The 23,821-nt window shown below is 47.1% G+C and overlaps 1 protein-coding gene across 45 annotated transcripts in view; it reads right to left on the reverse strand.

Moving 5' to 3' along the window:
• The window catches only part of LOC105466295 (argininosuccinate lyase-like), a 177,962-nt gene that overhangs the window by 120,117 nt on the left and 34,024 nt on the right, over positions 1-23,821 (reverse strand). For 36 of the 45 annotated variants that reach the window (XR_011622508.1, XR_011622506.1, XR_011622526.1 and 33 more), the window contains 2 exons: positions 2,881-16,800; positions 813-998 (listed from right to left, as the gene is read on the reverse strand). The gene's annotated coding sequence lies outside the window, so the exon portion shown is untranslated. Of the gene's footprint in view, positions 1-812; positions 999-2,880; positions 16,801-23,821 lie in introns of those variants that run through there. The other 9 variants (XR_011622523.1, XR_011622514.1, XR_011622525.1 and 6 more) reach the window with 7 other exon arrangements.

The raw sequence follows: 23,821 nt of genomic DNA on the forward strand, positions 1-23,821 counted from the left end.
CCGAGTAGCTGGGATTACAGGCGCACACCACCATGCCCGGCTTATCTTTGTATTTTTAGCAGAGATGGGGTTTCACTATCTGTTGGTCAGGCTGGTCTTGAACTCCTGACCTCAAGTGATCCACCCACCTGGGCCTCCCAAAGTGCTGGGATTACAGACATGAGCCATCATGTTCGGCCTAGACTGTTGTTGAAGCCTCTTTTCCTCTTCTCTATCCTAAGTTCATTTCTTCTTTTACACCCTCCCCCCATCATTGCTCTGCCCATTCAAAGCTGGCTGTGGCTGGCACAGGACAGAACAGAACCCCCTATCCTCAAGTTCCAAACCCACACTCTCCAACAGCCAGGCTTGAAGATGGGAAGCTTCAAAGGCTTGTGACAGCCCGGATGAACCACTCCAGCCTGGACGGCTCCCTTCAATTCCTGCCCCGGGGAAAACAGGCAACAGGCATCTCCTGAAAAGGCTGCTGATGTCGGCCTTGAAGGGGAGGTAGACCCCTCATGCTCTAGTGCATTGACCCCATTTACCCACTGTAGACACAGGGGATATGGGGAGGGTGGGGGGCAGGTCAGGGCATGAGGAGGGGCCCTGCTATTGGGCACTCCCTCACATAAACTACAGCATGGAGCTCAGGGGCCTGCCAGTCAGACGGGAAGAATGGCATCCCAATGGGGTAGATCAGGCCACCTATCCCCCTACACAGGGCACAGACCCCAGGGCAGGGCAGGGCCCCCCACAGTCCCACCCCAGGAGAAAGGCTGTTCAGCAGCCATGCCCACCCACCCGCCCTGCCTGCTCCTGGCTGCACTGACCACGATGGCATAGGAGTGGGCACCGCCAAGCCTCAGCACCACTCTTGTGCGCAGGTCCTGGGTTCATTGCTCCGGCAGAGTCACCTCCTGTTCATACTACACCTGGCTGACAAAATGCCGCAGCCGCCAGTCCTGGCCAATGTCGTTGAAGCTGGAAGGAACCGGCATGTCCAGGGTGGGGCCCGACTGTGGAAAGAAGGGCCAGTCTCAGCTCCTAGGCCCCCAAAGGGATCCAGGACCAGTGTGCTGCACCAGCTGTGCCCCCAGGCCTAGCGCAAGCCCTGACACATAGCAGGGAATCTTAGCAAGACAGACAGATAACTTGCTGAGGACAGGTCAACTGTCAGGGCGGTTTGTGCACCTGGGCCAGCGGGGCCAGGAGTCCATCCTCGGAGTGGATGGGGCCCAATATCTCTCAAGACACGAGTGAGCCCAGGGCCGCATCCCAGCTCGAGGCAAGAAAGTTTAGACTGGTGACTAAGAGGTAGATGACCCACTGCCTGTCACAGGGAGCTTCCTCCCTGTGGTTGGGGGGTTTGAGGGGGCTTTCCTTAGGACACTGAGTGGGGCGCACACTAGCACCCAGTTCTCTCCTCTCTTCCTCCTGTACTGAATGCCACAAAGTCAGAAAAAGAGGATGCAGACCAGGCAAAAGTGGCCCAGACCTTACCCGGTCCCACTTCTCTCCTGGCCACATCCAAGTCAGGAGGGGAACAGGGGTGGCGTCCTTGGCCTGTCACATCCTGTCCTGTATCTGAACCTTGAAAACCAAAGGACCTTACTGCCTTGGCAGAGCTGACCTCAGGACATCTAAACTGTCCCCTCCTCCCGATCCCTGGGCCCAGCTCTGTGCAGCGCCTGCCGCTCTGGACCCCCAGTGTCTGGGTGGCTCATGCCTGTAATCAGCGCTTTGGAAGGTTAACGTGGGAGGATGGCTTGAGGCCAGGAGTTCGAGACCAGCCTGGGCAACGTAGTGAGACTCTATATCTTAAAAAAAAAAAAGTTTTTATTATTATTTTTAAGACAAGAGTCTCACTCTGTCACCAAGGCTGGAGTGCAGTGGGGTGATCTCAGCTCACTGCAACCTCTGCCTCCTGGGTTCAAGTGATTCTCCTGGCTTAGCTTCCCAAGTAGCTGGAATTACAGGTATGCACCACCACACCCAGCTAGTTTTTCTATTTTCAGTGGAGATGGGGTTTCACCATGTTGGCCAGGCTGGTCTTGAACTCCTGGCCTCAGGTGATTTACCCGTCTCAGCCTCCCAAAGTGCTGGCATTACAGGCGTGCGCCATCAAGCACGGGTACATTTTTTCTTTTCTTTCTTTTTTTTTTTTTTTTTTGAGACAAGAGTCTCACTCTGTAGCCCAGGCTGGAGTGCAGTGGCGCGATCTCTGCTCAGTGGAAGCTCCGCCTCCCGGGTTCATGCCATTCTCCTACCTCAGCCTCCCGAGTAGCTGAAACTACAGGCCCCGCCACCACACCCGGCTAATTTTCTTTTTTTCTTTCTTTTTTCTTTTTTTTTAAGCAGAGACAGGGTTTCACCGTGTTAGCCAGGATGGTCTCAATCTCCTGACCTCGTGATCTGCCCGTCTCGGCCTCCCAAAGTGCTGGGATTACAGGTGTGAGCCACTGCGACCGGCCTCGGCTTTTTTTTTAATTAGCCAGGGATGGTGGCTCCAGCTAACTTGCAAGGCTGGGGTGGGAGGATCGCTTGAGCTCAGAAGTTAGGATTGCACCACTGCGCTCCAACATGGGTGACAGGACCAAACCCAGTCTCAAAAATTTTTTTTAAATTAAAAATAAACACTAAAAAGATAGATACTGCCCGGTCTCAGCCTTCGCCCACGGAGGAGATTTCGCAGAAGCGCTTCCTCCTCCTCTTCGGCCATCCTGGGTCCCCCCCGTCCACCTGTCCCCCAACCCGGCGCACCCAAGCCCGTTGACCTTTAACCTCCTCCGGGCTCCCAGCTCCGGACGCCCAGGTGAAGGAGCCTGCCGGGGGGCCCGGGCTCCTCCACTCCCACCCCCGGGCTTCCGGGGACCTCCCGGCCCTGCCCCAAGCACGCACCTCTCGCAAGGGACACCGATAACACCGCTCCTAGAAACCACCGCACCTGATGTCGAAGAAGTCGGCGCCGAAGCTCCAGAGGCCTCCAGCTCGTTGCGCTCCCGCAATGGCCTCTCTCGGGGGTATAACATTCAGCCCTGCAGCGCCAGGGGGCAGCCCCACAAGAGCGGCCCCAGCGCCTACCAGGTATCACGCAGCCCCACAGACCACACTTTCCGCTCCTCCCTGGGCCGCCGTCTACGGGTCTAAGAGCAGCGCGGGAGGAGCCCTGCATCTCGCGCGACGCGACGCCCGGCGCGACGCCCGGCGCGCCTGAGGCCATCCTCGCCATCTTTGTTGAGGGCGACTGCCAGGCCTTGAGGGGCTGGGCGGGGCCAGGCGCTACAGAGTGGAGTCGGTGGCTGGGAACCCAGGGCTAGGCCCTTCAAGCAGGACCCTCACCCTCAGCCCCAGCCAAGAAGGGTGAAGTCTGCTCCCCACCTCAGCCCAGTCCTGACGATCCAGGGCTGCAAGCCAGGACAAGAACCCCTGAGATAGGCGGGATTCCCCTCTTTCTTCAGGAAGCACTTCCACTGGCTTTCCCCAGCCGGACTCTGAGCAGGCTCCAGCAGAGCCTCTTCTATGCCTGTTGGAGGCAGCCTCTTGGAGGGATGCACGTCCTTGGGATGCGGCCCGTAGCCTTGACCCTGGGCCTCTGGGGCCCTGATCCTAACCCGGGGGCCAAGAGCTCCCTCTTGGCATTGCAGGCACGTAAGGATGCAGGGAGAGGGCCTGGCGCAGTGGCTCACGCCTGTAACCAGCACTTTGGGAACCCGAGCGAAGCAGATCACTTGAGGCCAGGAGTTCAAGAGCAGCCTGAACAAAATGTGGAAACCCCGTTTCTACTACAAAAACAGAAAAGAAAAGAAAAGAAAAGAAAGGGCCGTGGTGGTGGGTGCCTGTAATTCCAGCTACTAGGGAGGCTGAGGCTGGAGAATCGCTTGAATACGGGAGGCGAAGGTTTCAGTGAACCGAGATCACACCACTGCACTCCAGCTCTGGGCGAAAAAACGAGACTCTGTCACAAAAAAAAAAAAAAAAAAAAAAAAAACATTGCAGGGAGAGGGTTTCCTGCGAGACCCCACCCTACTCCAGTAGGGAAGGCACCGTGTGGAAGAGGGTAGAGGAGGAGATCTGGAGACGGCAAAGGAGACGTAGGTTTATGGAAGGGACTTTCATACAGGGAAGGTGCCGTGGCCATGGCTGGACATGAGAAGCACTACCATTTGTAAAAAGCATGCAACTTACATAACATTTTCACCTAGCATCCTCTACCCATTACTGGTGGTAGGTGTCCAAGTTCCTGGTGATGAATCCGTACACATCTGCAACTACCTCAATTCTTGCCTCCTCAGAAGAAAGAATCAGACTGAGGGTCATAAGGCAGAAACCCAAATGGAGGCAAGTTGCAGAGCAGGAGTAAAAGTTTGTTAAAACGTAGGCCGGGCACAGTGGTTCAAGCCTGTAATCCCAGCACTTCAGGAGGCTGAGCCAGGTGGATTACCTGAGGTCAGGAGTTTGAGAACAGCCTGGCCAACATGGTAAAACCCTATCTCTACTAAAAATACAAAAATGAGCTGGACGTGGTGGTCAGCGCCTGTAATCCCAGCTACTTGGGAGGCTGAGGCAGGAGAATCACTTGACCTTGGAAGGCAGAGGTAGCATGAGCTGAGATCGCACCACTGTACTCGAGCCTGGGCTAAAGAGTGAGACAACATCTCAAAAAAACAAAAAGAAAAAAAAAGTTTATTAAAAAACTTTAGAACAGGAAGGATAGGAAAGAGAGAAAGTAAAACTTGGAAGAGGGCCAAGTGGGCGACCAGAGAAACCAAGTGCCCAGCTTAACCTCTTGACTCAGGGTTTCATAGGTTGGCATTCTTCCTGGATCTTGCCACTCCTGATTCCTTAGCTTGGGGCTCTGAACACACATTTTTCTTAGACCATAAAGTCATTCTCAGGGTCCACATTAGTTACGGATGTCAGGTGCCTCTGCCATAAAGAGGGGGCGCTCAGGTCCTAGGAACCTGGCCTGGACACAATTGTTTGTACGATTACTCCCCCACTCCCTTTTTTAATGCTCACCAAATCAACCTTCTGAAAATGGACCTTAATACTGGAAATGGAGTCTTGCTCTGTTGCCTAGGCTGTAGTACAGTGGCACACTGCAGCCTCTGCCTCCTGGGTTCAAGCAATTTCTCAGCCTCCCAAGTAGCTGGGACTACAAATGTGCACCACCACACCTGGCTAATTTTGTAGGTTTTTTTTTTTTTTTTTTAAGAGTTGGGGCTTCACCATGTTGGCCAGGCTGGTCTTGAACTCCTGACCTCAAGTGATCTGCCTGCCTCGGCCTTTGAAAAGTACTGGGATTATAGGCCTCTCCAAAGTGCTGGGATTATGGGACCCACCGGCCCATATGGAAAGATTTTTAAAGGCAGGGAGGCTGAGGTTACAGGCAAAGTCATCAATCAATCCATAAAATGGTTTGGCCCCAAAAGGCGGGATATCTTGAAGCATCTTGGCCAGTCTGGTCTCAAAGTCCTGACCTCAGGTGATCCACCTGCCTCAGCTTTCCAAAGTGCTAGGATTACAGGCGTAAGCCACCACTCCTGTAAAAATTAGCCAGGTTTGGTGGAATGTGCCTGCAATCCCAGCTACTTAGGAGTCTGAGGCAGGAGTACTACTTGAACGTGGAAGGCAGAGGTTTGCGATGAGCTGATGTTGCACCATTGCACTCCAGCCTGGGCAACAAGAGTGAAACTCTGTCTCAAAACAAAACAAAACAAAACAAAACAAAACAAAAAAGACATAAGTGACCATTCCCCCAGATGTACATTGTGTATTTGGTGAAAGCCTGATCAAAGTCCGGGTGCAGTGACTTGTGCCTATAATTCCAGCACTTTGGGAGGCCAAGGCAGGTGGATCACGTGAGGTCAGGAGTTCGAGACCAGCCTGGCCAAGGTGGTGAAACCCCATCTCGACTAAAAATACAAAAATTAGCCAGGCGTGGTGGCAACCACCTGTAATCCTGGCTGAGGCAGAAGAATTGCCTGAACCTGGGCAGTGGATGTTGCAGTGAGCTGAGATTGCACCACTGCACTCCAGCCTGGGCAACAGAGCCGGAGTCCATCTCAAACAAAACAAAACAAAACAAAACAAAAACACAAATGAACAAAAAAACAATTTATGGCTTCACTAGAGGCTGACCAACTGATCCCCATTTCCTATCCCACCAGCCATAATGACAATTTTAATGAGACAAGAGACTCTAGTAACTTTCTCCTGATAAACACCCACTGACCATGCACTAGTTCTGGCTGAATGACAGAAATTACACATCTGCATGCCTTTGTGTACTGAAAAGACCTTTTGACAGATAAAATCTAACTGTACATTTAAATGTTAAGTTTGCATCCCAAAATGAACATGGATCCTGTATTACATGGATATTCATTGATTCAATACACCTGTGTCAGGACCGCCTTCATGAATATTCACAGATCCTCCTATAACCTTTTAAATATGTGTAACCATTCTGCTGTCAGATCACTATAGAAGCTGCAGATACAACTGACAGTGCAGAGCTTAATTAATCAATTTAATAATTAAGATTGAATGCTGGCTGGGCACGATGGTTCACGCCTGTAATCCCACCACTTTGGGAGGCTGAGGTAGGCAGATCATATGAGACCAAGAGTTCGAGACCAGCCTGGCCAACATGGTGGAACCCTGTCTCTGCTAAAAATTAAAAATAACTTAGCCAGGTGTGGTGGTGCACACCTGTAACCCCACCTACTCGGGAGGCTGAGGCATGAGAATTGCTTGAACCCAGGAGGCAGAGGTTGCAGTGAGCCAAGATCACATCACTACACTTCTGCCTGGGTCACAGAATGAGACTCTGTCTCAAAAAAAAAAAAAAAAAAAAGAAAAAAAAAAAGTGGCCCAGCTGCATTCCCTGCCCCTTGCATAGAAGTGGACCATACCTCTGAATATCTTCCTAGAGCCTCTTCTATCAAAATTTAGTGATAGTTGGATGCTTTTCCCTCCCTTGGATGTGGCCGTCCTCCCTTCCTGAGTATTCAGCTTTAGAAAGGGGCATCCTGGCATCCTAGTTTACCCTCTTTTTTGAGCTACAGCATTTGGTGGCTAAGAAAGGACAAGCATCCAGGGAATCACCTGTGGCTAATCAGGCAGGACCTGCCCTAGAGCGAGGTGTGTCTGGATCTCACTAAGAGCTGATCATACTGTGCTGGATGCGAGAGACCCATGGTATCCATGGAGGGATCTTGCACTAAATTATTGCAGCTTTGTCCAGATTTTATGCAGGACCTGGATGGAGTTGAGATCTAGCCAATATTTCTCTATGTGAAAAAAATAGGAAGGACTGAACCATATCTACCTTCCTAGGATATATGTGCTTTCAAATAAATACAGAAATAAAAATTGCCTGGTATAGTGGCCCACACCTTTAATCCCAGCACTTTGGGAAGCTGAATTGGGGGCATTGCTTGAGCCCATGAGTTCGAGACCAGCCTGGGCAACACAGTGGGATCGTCTCTACAAAAAATTCAAAAATTAGGCACACGTGATGGTGTGAGCCTGTAGTCCCAGCTTCTTGGGAAGCTGAAACAGGGGCATGGTGTGTGCCCAGGAGGTTGAGGCTGCAGTGAGCTGTGATTGTGCTACTGCATTCCAGCCTGGGTCACAGAGCGAGACCCGGTCTCAAAAATAAATAAATAAATAAGGTCAAAGAGTAAATACACAAAATCTGCAGATAAATGAGTAAAGCACTTTTATTCAGTCTTATTTATTTGTTTATTTATTTATTTAGAGAAAGAGTCTCACTCTGTTGCCCAGGCTGGAGGGCAGTGGTGTGATATCAGCTCACTGCAACCTCTGCCTCCCAAGTTCAAGCAGTTCTTCTGCCTCAACCTCCCGAGTAGCTGGGATTACAGGCGTATGCCACCACACCCAGCTACATCCAGCCTTATAATTAAGGATTAAAATGGTTCACCCTCACATAAAATCTGCCACCTCTGCCAGCAAGACTAATTATAAAATTCATCAGCCTCATGATTGAGCTGTTGTGTATCCATCAAGGGCAACACACCCACAAATCATAAGCTACTATTTGACATAGCAGGTGGGTGAGAGAAATGATTGCCTCCTTGTCATTTTTCAGCCAGTGATCAACATGGCATGATACTGCACTCACATTGTTAGGCCATGGCCATGGTGCAGGTGATAATAGCTAGTGGGGAGTGCTCCTCTCTCTCAGGTGCAGATGGAATGCAGAGGAAATAGTGAGGGCAAAGTGTGTGCAACATTTGGAGAATGGAGCTGTCTATCATAAGGCACTATTATGTGGACCATTCTTTCTTTAACAAACATTTATAATGAATTTTGGCTATGTACCAGGCACAGTTCTAGATACCAGGGATAGAGCAGAGAAGCAAACAAATTCCCAGCTTTTTTTTTTTTTTTTCAACACATTCCCTACTTTTACGGAGCATACATTCCAGTTGGAGGAGAGAGGACCAGAAATAGATAAATGTATGCTGTGCAGCAGAGATGCTTGGTAAGGGAAAGGGGAGGGGGTGTGACTGGGAGATTACCAGTTTGGATAAGTTGTCCAGGAAGATGTTTCTACTTTGGTAGAGACTGAACAGAGCAAAAGAGAGCAGAAGTCAAGAAGACAGTGGAGGGGAAAGTTTCCGAGGGAGCTGTGAGTACCTAAGGCCTGAGGTTGGAGCACATTTGGTGTATTTGAGCAACAGCAAGGAGGAAGCCACGTGCCTGTAGTGCAGGGAGGGAAGCAGAGAGAGGTGGGAAGGGGCCAGGTCATGAAGGGTTTTGTGGGTCATTTAGGATGCTGACTTTCACTGAGTGAGATGGGAGCCGTTGGAGGGGCTGAGCAGAGAAGCGCAGGATCTGACTTAGGTTTTACACAGATACCCCAGTTCCTCTGGTGAGAACACGGTAAGGGAGAAAGTGACGTCAGCTGGCGGCTCATGATATCCAGGCAAGAGATGCTGGTGGCTTGAACCAGAGTGGTCGTGGTAGGGGTATGAAAAGTGGAGGGCTTGTGAATAAATTTTAAAAGTAGAGCAGACAGGATCTGTTGACAGATTATTTGAAGTGTGAGAGATGGAAAGGAGCCATAGATGACCCTAAGATTTTTAGCCTGAGCAACTGGAAGAATAGAGCTCTCACGGAGGCTCTGGGGGGAATGCAGCTGGAGGGAGGGAGGAACAAAGGGCTGGGCCACCAGCAACTCACAGAAGCCAAGCTATACAATTGGAGAGTATTTATTGATGAACATGCTTACTTGTTTGAATGAAGTGGAGCTTGCAAACTGGTGGCTCAGGAGCCAAATCTGGCTGGCCAATCTGTTTGGTTTGGTTCTCACAATATTTGTTAAACAATGAAATTAGTTGTTGATGTTTAAAACTCTAGGGAGTTTATATCAAAATCTGGATTTACAGCATCTTTTGGAAAAGTGAAAGATATGGCAATGCTGGGTGGTGATGAATAACAGTGCGGCTCTTTGGTAAAGTGTGCCGTGCTCAGTCCCCTACTCTCTCATTGTCTTACAGCCAACTGCTATCCTGTCTGTGCCCTGATTTCCTCATTTGAAAATAGGAGTAAGAGTAGTTCCTACCTCCTGGGGCTGTAAGGAAAATTAACAGAGATAACTTATGAGTAGCACTCAAATAGCATTCAGAAATGTGAGCTATTATTGTTATTGCTGTTATTATTCATATTGTTATTATTATTACCTTGCCAGGCTTTGAGTTTGCGTGAGAATTTCAGAAAGCTGGAAGATGATACTAACAGGGGTTGAGAGGTAAGTGAAGCTTCCCTTAATCAATAATGGCACCAAACCAGAAAGCAGGAGAGATGGAAGCACAGCTCACAGACACTTAGAAAATTGTGATCAGCCCCACGAGTCAGAGTTAATTTCTCTTCTGCAGAGCTGGGACCAGCGGCCTGGATCACCCAGTGACTCATCTAATAGCCCTGTGAGTTCGCCCAGCTTGCAGCGTCACAAATTACACTTGCAGCCTCCTTATCAGGCAAGCTAGGAAATTAAACCTAAATGGCTACGGTGTTGCTAAGTAATATGGTTGCAACACAGACACCTGAAGCTGAGACCATCACAGGCCCATTAAAGCATCATTTCCCACTGTGGCTAATGAGGTCCCAATCCTTTGAAGGAAACCTGCTGTTCTTTTTTAAGGTCAGAAAGTGGAGTAACTCGGTTAGAAGCAAGAGACAGAATTTCCCTTCCTAGATGCTAGGGGTTTGTGTGTTTATGGGTATATATTGGAGCTCTATGGTCTCATGGCTAAGTGGTGGGGGTGAGGGAGATCAGAGACAGCCATCCTCCCTTCCTGGACTCCTTGACCCTGAGCCGGGAGGGGCCTGGCCAATGGCATCAGGCAGTGTTAGCCAAATGCCTATTGGCTTCAATTTGGGAGGCTTCTTAGGAATATGGGGCAGAAGGGGATGACGATAGTTTTGGCATTTTCTTCCTCAGGACAGTGTTTTCTTTAGGGGGCTTTTCCGTTTCTACAACAAAGTCCTAGAACCATTAATGGGGCTCCTGGACCCTGGGATGCTTGGGCAGCTAAGCTAGACCTGGAAGTGGACTTCATTTTCCCGTTTCTTTCCAGTCAGACCAACCATGTCCATTTCAGAGTTTGGTTCCTCATGGACCTGGAAAGATTAGAGCCTGGGCACAACCCCAGCAAGTAAGGCAGTGGCTGTATGTGGCCCCCTGAGTTCACTCAGGTAGGGACTGAGCATGCGTGTCACCAGCCCCGTGTGGCTCTTCTGAAGCTCCACAGCTGTGCTTGCAGTTAGCTGTTTAGTAAGTCAACACACTGGGGCTGTGTGGTCAGGGGTTGGGGGACTGGAGCCCATGGGTCTGCCCCAGCTCCCCTCTCTGAAAGGATATTCTCTACCTTCTCTGCTCTGGGCTCCTGAGACGGATTGGGAGAGTATTACCTCCCCCCCGCCCGCCTTTAATTAGTATCTTTCATCACATCTTCTCCACAATGCTGACGGTTATTTTTCAAGACTCATTCAAGTGGGTTGGGCCTCACATAACTTCTGCATGGTGATCCGAGTATGGGGCTTCCTGGCAGCCTGGAGGACAGTGACTGCAGTACAGTGGGTGTGTTTGCCCCATCCAGGTCTGAGCAAGCCCTGAGCTTCATCTGCTGGGAGCTCTTGATAATCTGGCCTAGCTAGTTCCAGTCTTCATGAAAAGAAGAATGTGGAGGAGAATTCCAGAGCTGCTTTCTGGCATTCATTGTGTGATGGGAGACATGGCTGTCCCCAAAGGGGACAAGGACTTTTAGATTGGGGACATTTCTAAGTCAAACTCTAATCAAGTGCCTTCTTTGCATTTTGTGAGCTTGCTGCAGGCTTGGACCTCTCTCCCTAAGGAAGAGCTGCGCTCTGCTGGAACTGGATGGACATCTGGGGACTCACAGGCTGGCCGCTGCTCTGACTGTATTTCCTACATCCCCACACACCATCCTCATAGGGAAGATGACACATGACATGCCATGAAACACTTGACCAAGCACAGGTCAAAGCTACCAACACATCCCATTCTGTGGTACCTTGCAAATCTCGTGCAGCTGTGAGCTATGATTTATTTCATGTAGGTGTACTGGGGTGCTTGGGTCCTAGTGGTTACTTTTCATACCATTATTTTTACCAAGTGTTTTCTCTCCTAAATTCAATCAAAAGCTGCATGATTTCTATCCCCTCTACCACTATTTCCATTCAAGGAAGGAAACGCTGGCCAGATTTAGAGAGTGTCCCTTTCATTTCTTTGGAGGGCCATCATTTGCTTCGTTGCATATGTACTTTTCCTTGGTTGGTTCTTTAAAATAAATTTTTTTTTCTAGCAATCTTCCTGTCTCAACCTCCCAAGTAGCTGGGACCACAGTCGTGCGCAACCACACCTGGCTAATTTTTTAAATTTTTTGTAGAGATAAGGTCTCTCACTATGTTACCCAGGCTGGTCTCCAACTCCTGGGCATAAGTAGTCCTCCTGCCTTGGCTTCCCAAAGCCTTGGATTACAGGTGTAATCCATGTCTGGCTTTAAATTTTTTGTAAAAAACAAAGACATAAACACACACACTAGCCCAGGCCTACACAGGATCTGTGTGTAACTAGAGCAGGAGACCCTTCTACCTGAGAACTTTTGTCTTTGCTGTGTGATCTTTGGCAGGTTATTTAAGCTCTCCAGGCCTTAGTTCTCATTTGTAAGATGAGATAATAATAGCATCAATCTCAAGGAATTGTGTGAAGGTTAATTAATACATTTTTAAAAAGAGAAAACACTCAAGGGGTATTAACTATTATGATAAGAGTGGCAATGACCATGCATATTGGACTTCATAGATGGAGGAAGCCCAGGCTCGATGGACAGCTTCCCTGTTTCCCAGCAACGTTTTAACAAATCTATCAAATTCCCATTCTCCACCTAGGTGGCCTTGCCAGGGACGTGGTGACAAGTATAAAGGGGAGGAGTGATGCTTCTTCAGGAAGGTGCTGATGGAAGGATAACCAGGCCTGTGCTTTTATGAAATAGCAAGCCAAACTGGGAACTTGACCTCGAGAATTTGATTAATCTCTTCAACTACATCAAAGGCAGCAGTGAAGCAACTTCTCTCGTGTGATGCCAATAACTAAAAGAGTGTGTGCTGTCCTCCAACTGCCACTTACCAGCTGTATAAAAAGGGCCAGTTACTTAATCTCTCTGAGCCTTAGTTTCCTCATCTGTCAATGGGAATGATACTATTTTATAGGGTTGTTGTGGTTATTAATCAGGTGGTATCTGTAGAATGCCTAACAAGTTTTTGGAACCAGGTGAAGGCTCAGTAAAAGCCAATCATTATGCTCATTATTATGTTTATTATAAATGCTTTTTTTTTTTTTTTTGAGACGAAGTCTTGCTCTTGTCCCCCAGGCTGAAGTGTGATGGTGCAGTCTTGGCTCACTGCAACCTCCTCTTCCTGGGTTCAAGTGATTCTCCTGCCTCAGCCTCCCAAGTAACTGGGATTACAGGTGCCTGCCACCAAGCATGGCTAATTTTTGTATTTTTAGTAGAGATAGGGTTTCACCATGTTGGCCAGACTGGTCTCAAACTCCTGATCTCAGATGATCCATCTGCCTCGGCCTCCCAAAGTGTTGGGATTACAGGCATGAGCCGCCACACCCAGCCTATAAATGCTCTTATTACGAGCTACCTTACAGGTTATGATTTACAACTGAGGAAGCAAGTTATTTCATGGCAGGACTTGTCCTGTGATAGTTCTCTTCCTCATCATGAAAGATGTCAACAGCACTCATCGGGATTCCCCCACCTCTGGCCTGGGCGGTTGCCCATGTGAAGATTGGGAGAAGGTGATGCCCACCTGGTTGCACAAGAGCTGGGTCTAAGTCATCCTGTCTCTGTGTGTATCTACAGCCCTAGGAATGGCTCATGGCTCATGCTTCTATTGCATGACCAGGGATTCTGAGGATGGTTTAGGTGTCCAGACTCAAACCTTCCTTGTCATTACCTCCTTCCTAGCTTTTTCCCTCTACCTAACAATTCTTCTTTCTCAGGTTCTCTTGAATGTGTCCCTCTTTTCTAGAGACAGTTGCGTCTTCCTACCTGCCTGCAGCCTCCTCTGGCTTTGCCCTCTTCTGCACCCTCCCTGAAATTGTTTTTGTCTCTCCAGCCCCAGTTCCTCATTCCTCAGATGACAGCACCCAGACTTTCATATGGGGATGGATAAGTTAGGAATGCATTCAGCTGCAAATAAGAAAGCTGACGCAGAGTGGCTGCAACATAAGGATTTATTTCATTCACATAGCACTAAGTCTGAAGATAGGTGGTTGCCTGCTTTGATTCAGCCTTTCTATCCTCATGCTCGCAGCTCCAGGCATCACATCAGCACTCAAAGCAGGATGAAGGAATGGAGGAAGGAAGCACAATTTGCATTTGTTCTTTTTTTTTTTTTTAATGAGAAAAGCCAAAGTTTTTCCAGTTGCCCCCAGCATACTTCCATTTATATCTCATTAGCTAGAGCTGTGTTAAGATTCTCTCTAGCTGCAAAGGAGATGAGGAAGGCTAGCATTTCATTTTTCTAGCCTCCAAAATGGAGATAAAGAGAAAAGGAGCTCGAGGGTGTGGGCTTATGCAGCCAATGCTGTCTAGTATAGAAAACTTCTCCCCAGTCTCAGCACATGCGGCAGACTTGACCCCCACTCCAGGCATGTCACTGATGACCAATCAGAGCATGATATCGCTCTTGCCACAGGGATTGTTTCATGAAAGGGCATGTGACTAAGCTAGGGAAATTAAGAGATGATGAGACTCAATTCCAGGACTTCAGTTGAGACTATTGGGAAAGAGATCTTTTGTTTGGATTTAAGCATAGCATAAACTGCTGAGATCCTCAGGCTACCCCTTAAAGAAAGCTGACCTGAGATGGTTCCAACCTAGAGGAAAGCAAGGCTGAGAGACAAGGAGCAGTGCTGATGACATGGATGGAATTCCTGGATCCAACTGTACCTGATGCCCCCAGGAACTTTCATGTATGTGAGCCAGTAAATTTTCCTTTTTACTTAAGCCAATTGGAGTTCAATGTCTATCCTTCAAGTAAAAGAATCTTGGATAATACGTGCCCTTGGAGGCTCTGCTTGAGGTACCAACACCATCTGGTTTTGTTTATGTGTTTACGTATCAAGATCTCTCACCAGATGCATGCTCTGCTGGCAGGGGTCATCTTTGTATCCCAAGGCCCCCCACATTGGACGTGACACATGGCAGGTTCGCAGTAAAGGCTTCATTAATGAATGAGCCATGTTTCTCCTCTGCCCTCCATGGCTGCCTTATAAATCCAGGCTCTGTCATCTGGCACTCAAGGACTTCCATCATCCAGCCTCCATAATGTCCTCCCATTATTCCTCTCGATGAAAAACACTGCTGCTGAATTTACCTTTTTTTTTTTTTTTTTTTTTTTTTTAAAACAGTGGCCCTTCTCCATCTGTACATCTCTTCATGCTGGTCTCTCCGCCTGGAACACGGCTTTCTCCATCTTCATCTTTCAAAACTCTATATATTCAAGACATAATTCAAATGTTGCTTCTCCCAAGGAGCCTTCTTTGATCATCTCAAGTCATAACACCTGCAGCTCTCGCTGATCTACATGAGACACCTGTCACGTCGCCCTGTGGCGGTTGATGTGTCAAGATCTCATCTTCCCAATTAAACCATTAGCTTTGTGCCTCTTCCAGCACCTAGCAGGGTGCCATTCACATTGTGGGGCTCAGGAGACATAGATCGCTGGAAAAACCTGGTTTGGAATGAATTTCTGTCTCAGCCCTGGAGAGGGTTTTTCTTTTCCTGACCACATTTTATTAAAGCTATTTTTCCTACTAAATTTTTTCCCACAAATGTGTTGAGGTATAATTGATTTAAGGTGTGCAATTGGATGAATTGTGAGATATGTATACACCTGTAAAGCCGCCCCACAATCGAGAGAGTGAACATGTTCTTCACCGCTGAGTGGTGCCCACGCCCCTTTGTCATCTCTACCTCCCTTTCCCCGACAAACTCCAAAACAGATCAGCTTCCTGTCACGACAGTTGAATGTGTATTTTCTAAAATCATATGTTGATGGAGTTGTATGGTTTGTATTTTTTTGTCTGCCTTCTTTCACTCAAGAGAATGACTTTGAGATTCATCTGTTGTTGTGTATATCAATAGTTTGTTCTGTTTCACTGCTGAATCGTGCTCCCTGTCATGAATATGCCACTATCTATCAGTTCATCTGTGGACATTTGGGTTGTTTGGGTCCAGTTTGGGGATTTTACAAATAAAGTTGCTATGAACATTTGTGTATAACTCATTATATGAACACATGCCTTCATTTATCCTGACAAATATCTAGGAGTGGAATGGCTGGATCAAAGGGTAGGCATCTATTGAATTTTTAAGCTCTTTTATGTGGTGGTACCATTTTACATTCCCACTGGCTCTAGTTCTACATACTCTCTTGCCACATTTTCATTTCTTCCCCATATATCAAAATTAGTGCTTTTCAAACTTTAAAAAATTTGGGTTTGTTTTTGAGACAGGGTCTTGATCTATCATCCAGGCTGGAATGCAGTGTCATGATCTCAGCTCACTGAAGCCTCCACCTTCCAGGCTCAAGGGTTCTCCCACCTCAGTCTCTGGAGTAGCTGGGACTACAGGTGTGCACACCACCATCCCTGGCTAATTTTTGTATTTTTAGTAGCGATGGGGTTTTGTCATGTTTCCCAGGTTGATTTCAAACTCCTGGCCTCAAGAGATTTGTCTGTCTTGGCCTCCCAATATCTTTTGTTTTGTTTTTTAAGAAGCAGAAACCTTAAAAAAAAAAAAAAAAAAAAGGCCATCCCTAGACCCCTAGTGAGTAAAGCGTGTAAGGAGACAGATGCTTTGGCCAAAGGGTTGTAGGAGGTGTGTGGCGCCTGAGGCCCTGGGTCACCTCTTCCGGCCCTGGGGTCCTAAGAACACATACATGTAGAACACCCGCTCTAGGTGATAAACGTGAGTCAGATTGGACTTTCACTTCGTTCTGGGCCACAGCACCTGCCAGCCATGCTGAGAACCTCACCAGGGCCTCCAAAATGACGAGCCTTGGAGGCGGCTCGGACACAGCAGCCTGGACTATGGGGTGGTATTTCTCGCTGGATGGAAAAGGTTTTTCAGGATATAAATACTACCTTTCCACCACCATGACTTGTCAAACTTCCTCCATCTCCAAGACAAATATCAGAAACTGCATGACTCCAGATACCAGGAACAAAGAAACAAATTGGGAACACTGTGGGCAAAAAAAAAAAAAAAAAAAGATTTTAATAAAGATTCAGCCAGCTCCGTGCGTAGATCCTGACACACTGCTTACTGTGATCTTGACAGTGATGCTGGGCAAGAATAAATAGACTGTGAGGCCATTCATATTCCTGGCACTGATGAGCCCACTGCAGCCTAAATGATGGCTGACTATAGACAGGGACCCTTTCAGGGGCTGCTCCAGCAGACCTCTGGCCTCAGACTCTTGGCCTCTGCAGGCTTTGGGACCCTGAAGCTGAGGTTTCTCACTGGCCTGCAGTGAGCCTGAGAAAAGCAGATTCACGGGCCCTCAGCCTTCATTCGCACTCCTGTGCCAGAACCTGAAGAGCTGTGTTTTCACCTTGCTGTGTGTTTCTTCCTCCTCCTCATTCTGCTTTTATTATAGAAAACTTTAAACATATACAAAAGTAGACAGGATAGTAAAATGAACCCTATACACCCACAGCCCGGCTTCAACAGTTACCCATAGATGGCCAATCTTGTTGCATCTCTACTCCTACTCACTGTCCCCAGTATTATTTTGAATCAAATCCCAGACATTAAATTATTTCATCCATAGACAGGTCCCCCAATCTAAAACATAAGGGAGCCTTTTTAAAGACAAAACCATAATATTATTATCCCACCTAAAAATGAGCAATAATTTCTTTCTGGCCCATAGTGGAGTGTGAGGACCATGGCCTAAGCTCTCTCAGCCAAAGAGTAGGTCACTTCTTCCGGTAGTGGGAGCTACGCCTGACACGTGTCGCAAGACAGTGTGCATTTTTAAAGGAGGGTGTGCATTTTTAAAGGAAGCCAGCAGGAGTTCTACTTCTGGAAATCCAAGCTCATAAGAGAAAAACAGCACCAAGTTGAGCTGACCACTTGTGTTGCAAAGGGGGCCTCGGGTCCTAGGCAGGACCATTATCTAGAATCTTGTCATCCACGCCTTCCATTTGTTTTTAAAGCCAACTTTGCATTTTAACCTAACGGGTTCAGGGAAGCCACTGTCAAGTTCCCTATAGAGTAGTTCCTGGGGGCTTACCAGTATGACGTCACCCTGGGCAGTCTTTGAATATCCAGTCAGACCCCCTGGATTTGATGTGTGTCTCTGCAGTTTATATACTGTGCATTAGGAAGTGGACACTTGCTGTCATTGGCTGGCAGGGGTGTTTTTTGAGATGACAGTAGATGACATGCTGATAAACTGGATGCTGAGAGTGTGTGGTGATGCAGGTCACCCATCTTCCCCTGCCTGCCTGTGCCCACTGTCTATCCAGGGGCCCATCCAGATGGTTTTCCAGGCCCTACCTTCATCCCAAGAGCTGGATTCATGGTTTCTTGTAGGTGCCAAACAGGAACCAGCTGGGCTTTTCAGCACACAGAGCCCCCCGATGCTGGTGGGTAGAGCAGGCCCTGTTGAGGCTCTTGCTCCAGCTGCCCCCCTTGGAGAACCCTCTGCAGTGTGCATGAGGCACTCCTGGGCTGTCTTCTAGCCCTTGCTCCTGAAGGCACCATTTCCCACACATCCCAGGCTCCTTGGAATTGAGATGCTGTGGTCGTGGTCTTGGCTGACCAGGTGTCCCTTGATTCCAGTAAGGAGCAGGGACATGGGAAAAGCTTTGCTGGTGGAGGAAGCTGCACAAGGGAGCAGTGGGATGCCAAGGTCTCCTATTGCTGTCCATCCTCAGGGCTGAAGGCTGCTCAGTAGGAAGTCACCTAAAGTGCTGGGATTACAGGTGTGAACCACTGCACCCAGCATTTTTTTTTTTTTTTTTTTTAGACAGAGACTCATTCTGTTGTCCAGGCTGGAGTGCAGTAGTGCAATCTCGGCTCACTGCAACGTCCACCTCCCAGGTTCAAGTGATTCTCCTGCCTCAGCTTCCTGAGTAGCTGGGATTACAGGTGCCCGCCACCACATATGGCTAAGTTTTTGTATTTTTAGTAGAGAAGGGGTTTTGCCATGTGGGCCAGGCTGGTCTCAGGCTCCTGGCCTCAAGTGATCCACCCACCTCAGCCTCCCGAAATGCTGGGATTGCAGGTATGAGCCACTGCACCTGGCCAAGTTTTACTGTTCTTAGTGTGCAGATATTTTACTTCCTTGGTTAGATTTATTCTTAAGCATTTTATTTTTCAGCATTATTCACAATAGCCAAGATATGGAAACAATCTAAGTGCCCATCAACAAGGTACACAATAAAATACTATAAAGCTTTTAAAAAGAATGAAATCCTGTCATGTGTAAAACATGAATGAAACCGTAGGACATTATGCTAAGAGAAATAGACCAGGCACAGAAGGACAAATACTGTATAATCTCACTTACATGTGGTAACTAAAAGTCTCACAGAAATAGAGAGTAGACAGGTGGTGAGTGGAGGAAAGTAGGGAGACAGAGGGATGGGGAAACAGAAAATATTGATCAGGCCGGGTGCGGTGGCTCAAGCCTGTAATCCCAGCACTTTGGGAGGCCAAGACAGGCGGATCACGAGGTCAGGAGATCGAGACCATCCTGGCTAACGCGGTGAAACCCCGTCTCTAGTAAAAAATACAAAAAAATAGCCGGGCGAGGTGGCGGGTGCCTGTAGTCCCAGCTACTCGGGAGGCTGAGGCAGGAGAATGGCGTAAACCCGGGAGGCGGAGCTTGCAGTGAGCCGAGATCCGGCCACTGCACTCCAGTCTCGGCGACAGAGCAAGACTCCGTCTCAAAAAAAAAAAAAAAAAGAAAATATTGATCAAACGGTACAAAGTTGTAGTTAGACTGGAGGAATAAGCTTCAGTGATCTATTGCATTGCATGGTGTCCATAGTTAATAATAAGCCACTATATATTTCAAAATTGCTAAAACGGGGAGTGGGGTGGAGCAAGATGGCTCAATAGAATCTCTCATCAATCATTCCCCTACATAAACACCAAATTAAACAATTATCCATGCAAAAAAGCACCTTTGTAAGAACGAAAACTCAGGTGAGCAATCTCAGTACCTGGTTTTAATATTATATCAAGAAAAGAGGCACTGAAGATTGCAGTAAAGAGAGTCTTGCATAGCCTATACCATCTGACATTCATCCCCCAGCAGCACCATACTGAACAGAGAGAGAATCTGGGTGCTTTGGGGAGGGAGAGTGAAGTGATTATGGGACTTTGCATTGGAACTCAGTGACTGCCCTGTCACAGTGGAACACAACACAGGACAGAATTCTGCTAGTGCCCACAAAGGGAGCATTTTTTTTTTTTTTTTTTTAGATGGAGTCTTGCTCTTTCAACCAGGCTGGAGTGCAGTGGCATGATCTCGGCTTACTGCACCCTCCACTTCCCAGATTCAAGTGATTCTCCTGTCTCAGCCTCTCGAGTAGCTGGGACTACAGCTGCACAACACCATGCTCAGCTAATTTTTGTCTTTTTAGTTGAGACAGGGTTTCACCACATTGGTCAGGCTGGTCTCGAACTCCTGACCTCAGGTGATCTGCCCGCCTTGGCCTCCCAAAGTGCTGGGACTACAGGTGTGAGCCACCACTCCTGGCCAAAGGGAGCATTTAACCTAGCTCCCACTAAAGAGGAATCTCCCATGCCAGAGACAGATAGGAACTTCAGTTCCAGCTGCCTCCACCACTAGTTAATTAAAGTGCCCTGAGGTCCTGAATAAATTTGAAAGGCAGTCAAGACCACAAGGTCTGCAGGTCTGCAGTCCTTGGGCAAATTCAGGTGCTGAACTTGCTCAGAGCCAGTGGAATGGGAATGCGCATGACCCAATGAGATATCAGTTTTGGTGGCCAAGAAGTGCTTGTATCACATCTCCCCCAACTCCAGGCAGTGCAGCTCAAAGAGAGACTCCTTCCACTTGTAGGAAAGAGAAGGAAGATTAGAAGAGAACTGTGTCTTACCACTTGAGTAGCAGCTCAGCCACAGGAAAACACACCACTAAACTGATTCCTGAAGCCCCCAATTCAAGGCCCTACTTCCTGGACATTTCTAGACTCACTCTGGGACAGAAGGGAACTTGCTGCACTGAAGAGACGGACCCAGCCCGGCAGGACTCACCACCTGCCGACTAAAGAGCCCTTGGGCCTTAAACATCAGTAGTAGCAAGGCAGTAGTCGCCATGGGCCTTGGTCAGGACCTAGTAATTTGCTGGCTTCACATGTGACCCAGCACAGTGGCAGCTGTGGTGTTCACAGGAGCAACTATGTCACCCCTCCCTCACTCCAAGTAACCTAGTACAGACAGAGAGACTCCTTCAGTTTGGGAGAAAGCGAGAAAACAGTTTGAGAGATTCTGCCTAATAATCCAAGGAATTCTCCCAGATATTATCCAAGACCACTGAGGCAGTATGAGTCTGCTAGAATCACAGTGCTACTTGGCTTAGGGTACTCCCTAGTAAATTCCCTTTGAATACTTAGAAAACCTTCTCAAGAAGAACAGGCACAACTGAGCCCAGATGGCAAAGACTACAATAAATATCTAACTCTTCAATGCCCAGACATAGATGAACAATGACAAGCATCAAGACCATCCCAGAAAACATGACCTCACCAAATGAACCATGTAAGGCACTAATGACCAATCCCAATCACACATCTCAGGACAGAGATATGTAACCTTTCAGAGAACTCAAAATAGCTGTTTTAGAAGAGCTCAATGAAATTCAAGATAACAGAGAGAAGAAATCCAGAATTACATTAGACAAATTTACCAAAGAGATTAAAATAATTTTAAAAATCAAGCAGAAATAATGAAACTGAAAAATTTAATTGACATACTGAAGAATGCATCAGAGTCTCTCAACAGCAGAACTGGTCAGGCAGAAGAAAATATTAGTGAACTTGAAGAAAGCTATTTGAAAATACAGTTAGAGCAGACAAAAGACAAATGAGGTCGTATGTGGTGGCTCACGCCTGTAATCTCAGCACTTTGGGAGGCCAAGATGGGCAGATCACGAGGTCAGGAGATCGAGAGCATCCTGGCTAACACAGTGAAACCCCATCTATACTAAAAAACATACAAAAAATTAGCTGTGCATGGTGACGGGCGCCTGTAGTCCCAGCTACTCGGGAGGCTGAGGCAGGAGAATGGCGCAACCCCAGAAGTCGGAGCTTGCAGTAAGCTGAGATTGTGCCACTGCACTCCAGCCTGGGCGACAGAGCGAGTCTCCATCTCAAAAAAAAAGAAAAAAAAGAAAAGAAAAATGAAACTAAAAATAAGGTGTGCCTACGAGATCTAAAAATAGCCTCAAAATGGCAAATCTAAGAGTTACTGGCCTTAAAAAGGAGGCAGAGAGACAAAGGGATAATATCAGGGAACATCTTAAACCTAGAGAAAAATATCAATGTTCAAGTACAAGAAGGTTATAGAACACCAAGCAGATTTAACCCATAGAAGACTACCTCAATGCATGTGATAATCAAACTCCCGAAGGTCAAGGATAAAGCAAGGATCCTAAAAGCAGCAAGAGAAAACAAACAAACAACATACGATGGAGCTTCAACGTGTCTGGCAGCACACTTTTCAGTGAAAACCTTACAGGCCAAGAGAGAGTGGCATGACATATGTAAAATGCTGAAGAAGAAAACCTTTTAGCCAAGAATGGTATAACCAGCAAAAATATCCTACAAACATGAAGGATAAATGAAGACTTTCCTAGACAAATAGAAGTCGAAGGATTTCATTAACACCAAAACTGTCCTAAAATAAATACTAAAGAGAATTCATATATATATATATATGAAACCATTTGAAGGTACAAGACTCACTGGTAATATTAGGTTGATTCAAGAGGAACTGCAGGCCAGGCACGGTGGCTCATGCTTGTAATCCCAGCACTTTGAGAGGCTGAGGCTCACGAGGTCAGGAGTTCGAGACCAGCCTGGTCAACATAGTAAAACCCCATCTCTACTAAAAATACAAAAATTAGCTGGGCATGGTGGTGGGCACCCACCTAAGTACCTAAGTAATCCCAGCTACTTAGAAGGCTGAGGCAGGAGAATTGCTTGAACCCGGGAGGCGGAGGTTGCAGTGAGCTGAGATCACGCCATTGCACTCCAGCCTGGCCGACAGAGCTAGACTCCGTCTCAAAGAAAAAAAGAGGAACTGTGTTTTTTGCCATTACTTTTAATGCCATAACTTTTAATAGCAAAAACTGCAACTACTTTTGCACCAACCTAATAGTAAGTATACAGATACACATGGAATGTTAAAATAAGATTATTGTGATGGGTAAAGCACTCATATCTGGAGTAGAAATACTAAAAAGTAAATGTATCAAAAATAATAAGTATGACAACTTTTCAAGACATAGACAGTATAAGATATAAATAGAAATTTTAAAAATGTCAATAAAGTGGAGGGATGAAATTGAAGTGTAAAGTTTTTATTAGTTTTTGCTTGTTTGTTAGTTTCTTTGTTCATTTATGCAATCGGGGTAAGTTGTAATCAGTTTAAAATAATGGATTATAAGATGTTATATACAAGCCCCATGGTAACCTCAAATCAAAAAACGTACAAAGATACACAAAAATAGAAATTAAAGCATACCATCAGAGAAAATCACCTTGACTAAAAAGAAGACAAGAAAGTAGGTAAAAAGGAAGAGAAGACCACAAACCCACCAGAAAACAAATAACAAAATGACAAGAGTAAGTCCTTACTTATCAATAACAACAATGAATGTAAATGGATTAAACTCTCCAATCAAGAGATATAGAGTGATTAGCCAGGCATGGTGGTGGGCGCCTGTAATCCCAGTTACTCAGCTGGCTGAGGCAGGAGAATCGCTTGAACCCAGGAAGTGGAGGTTGGAGGTTGCTGTGAGCCGAGATTGTGCCATTGCACTCCAGCCTGGGTGACAGAGCAAGACTCTGTCTCAAAAAAAAAAAAAAAAAAGAGAAAAGAAAAGACAGACTAGCTGATTGGATTTCCAAAAAGAAAAAAACAACAACAACGATCTGTTACCTACTAGAACACACTTCACCTAAAAAGACACACATAGACTAAAAATAAAGGGACGGGAAGATAAT

Source organism: Macaca nemestrina, chromosome 4 (genome assembly GCF_043159975.1).
Source record: "Macaca nemestrina isolate mMacNem1 chromosome 4, mMacNem.hap1, whole genome shotgun sequence".
Taxonomy (NCBI): domain Eukaryota; kingdom Metazoa; phylum Chordata; class Mammalia; order Primates; family Cercopithecidae; genus Macaca; species Macaca nemestrina.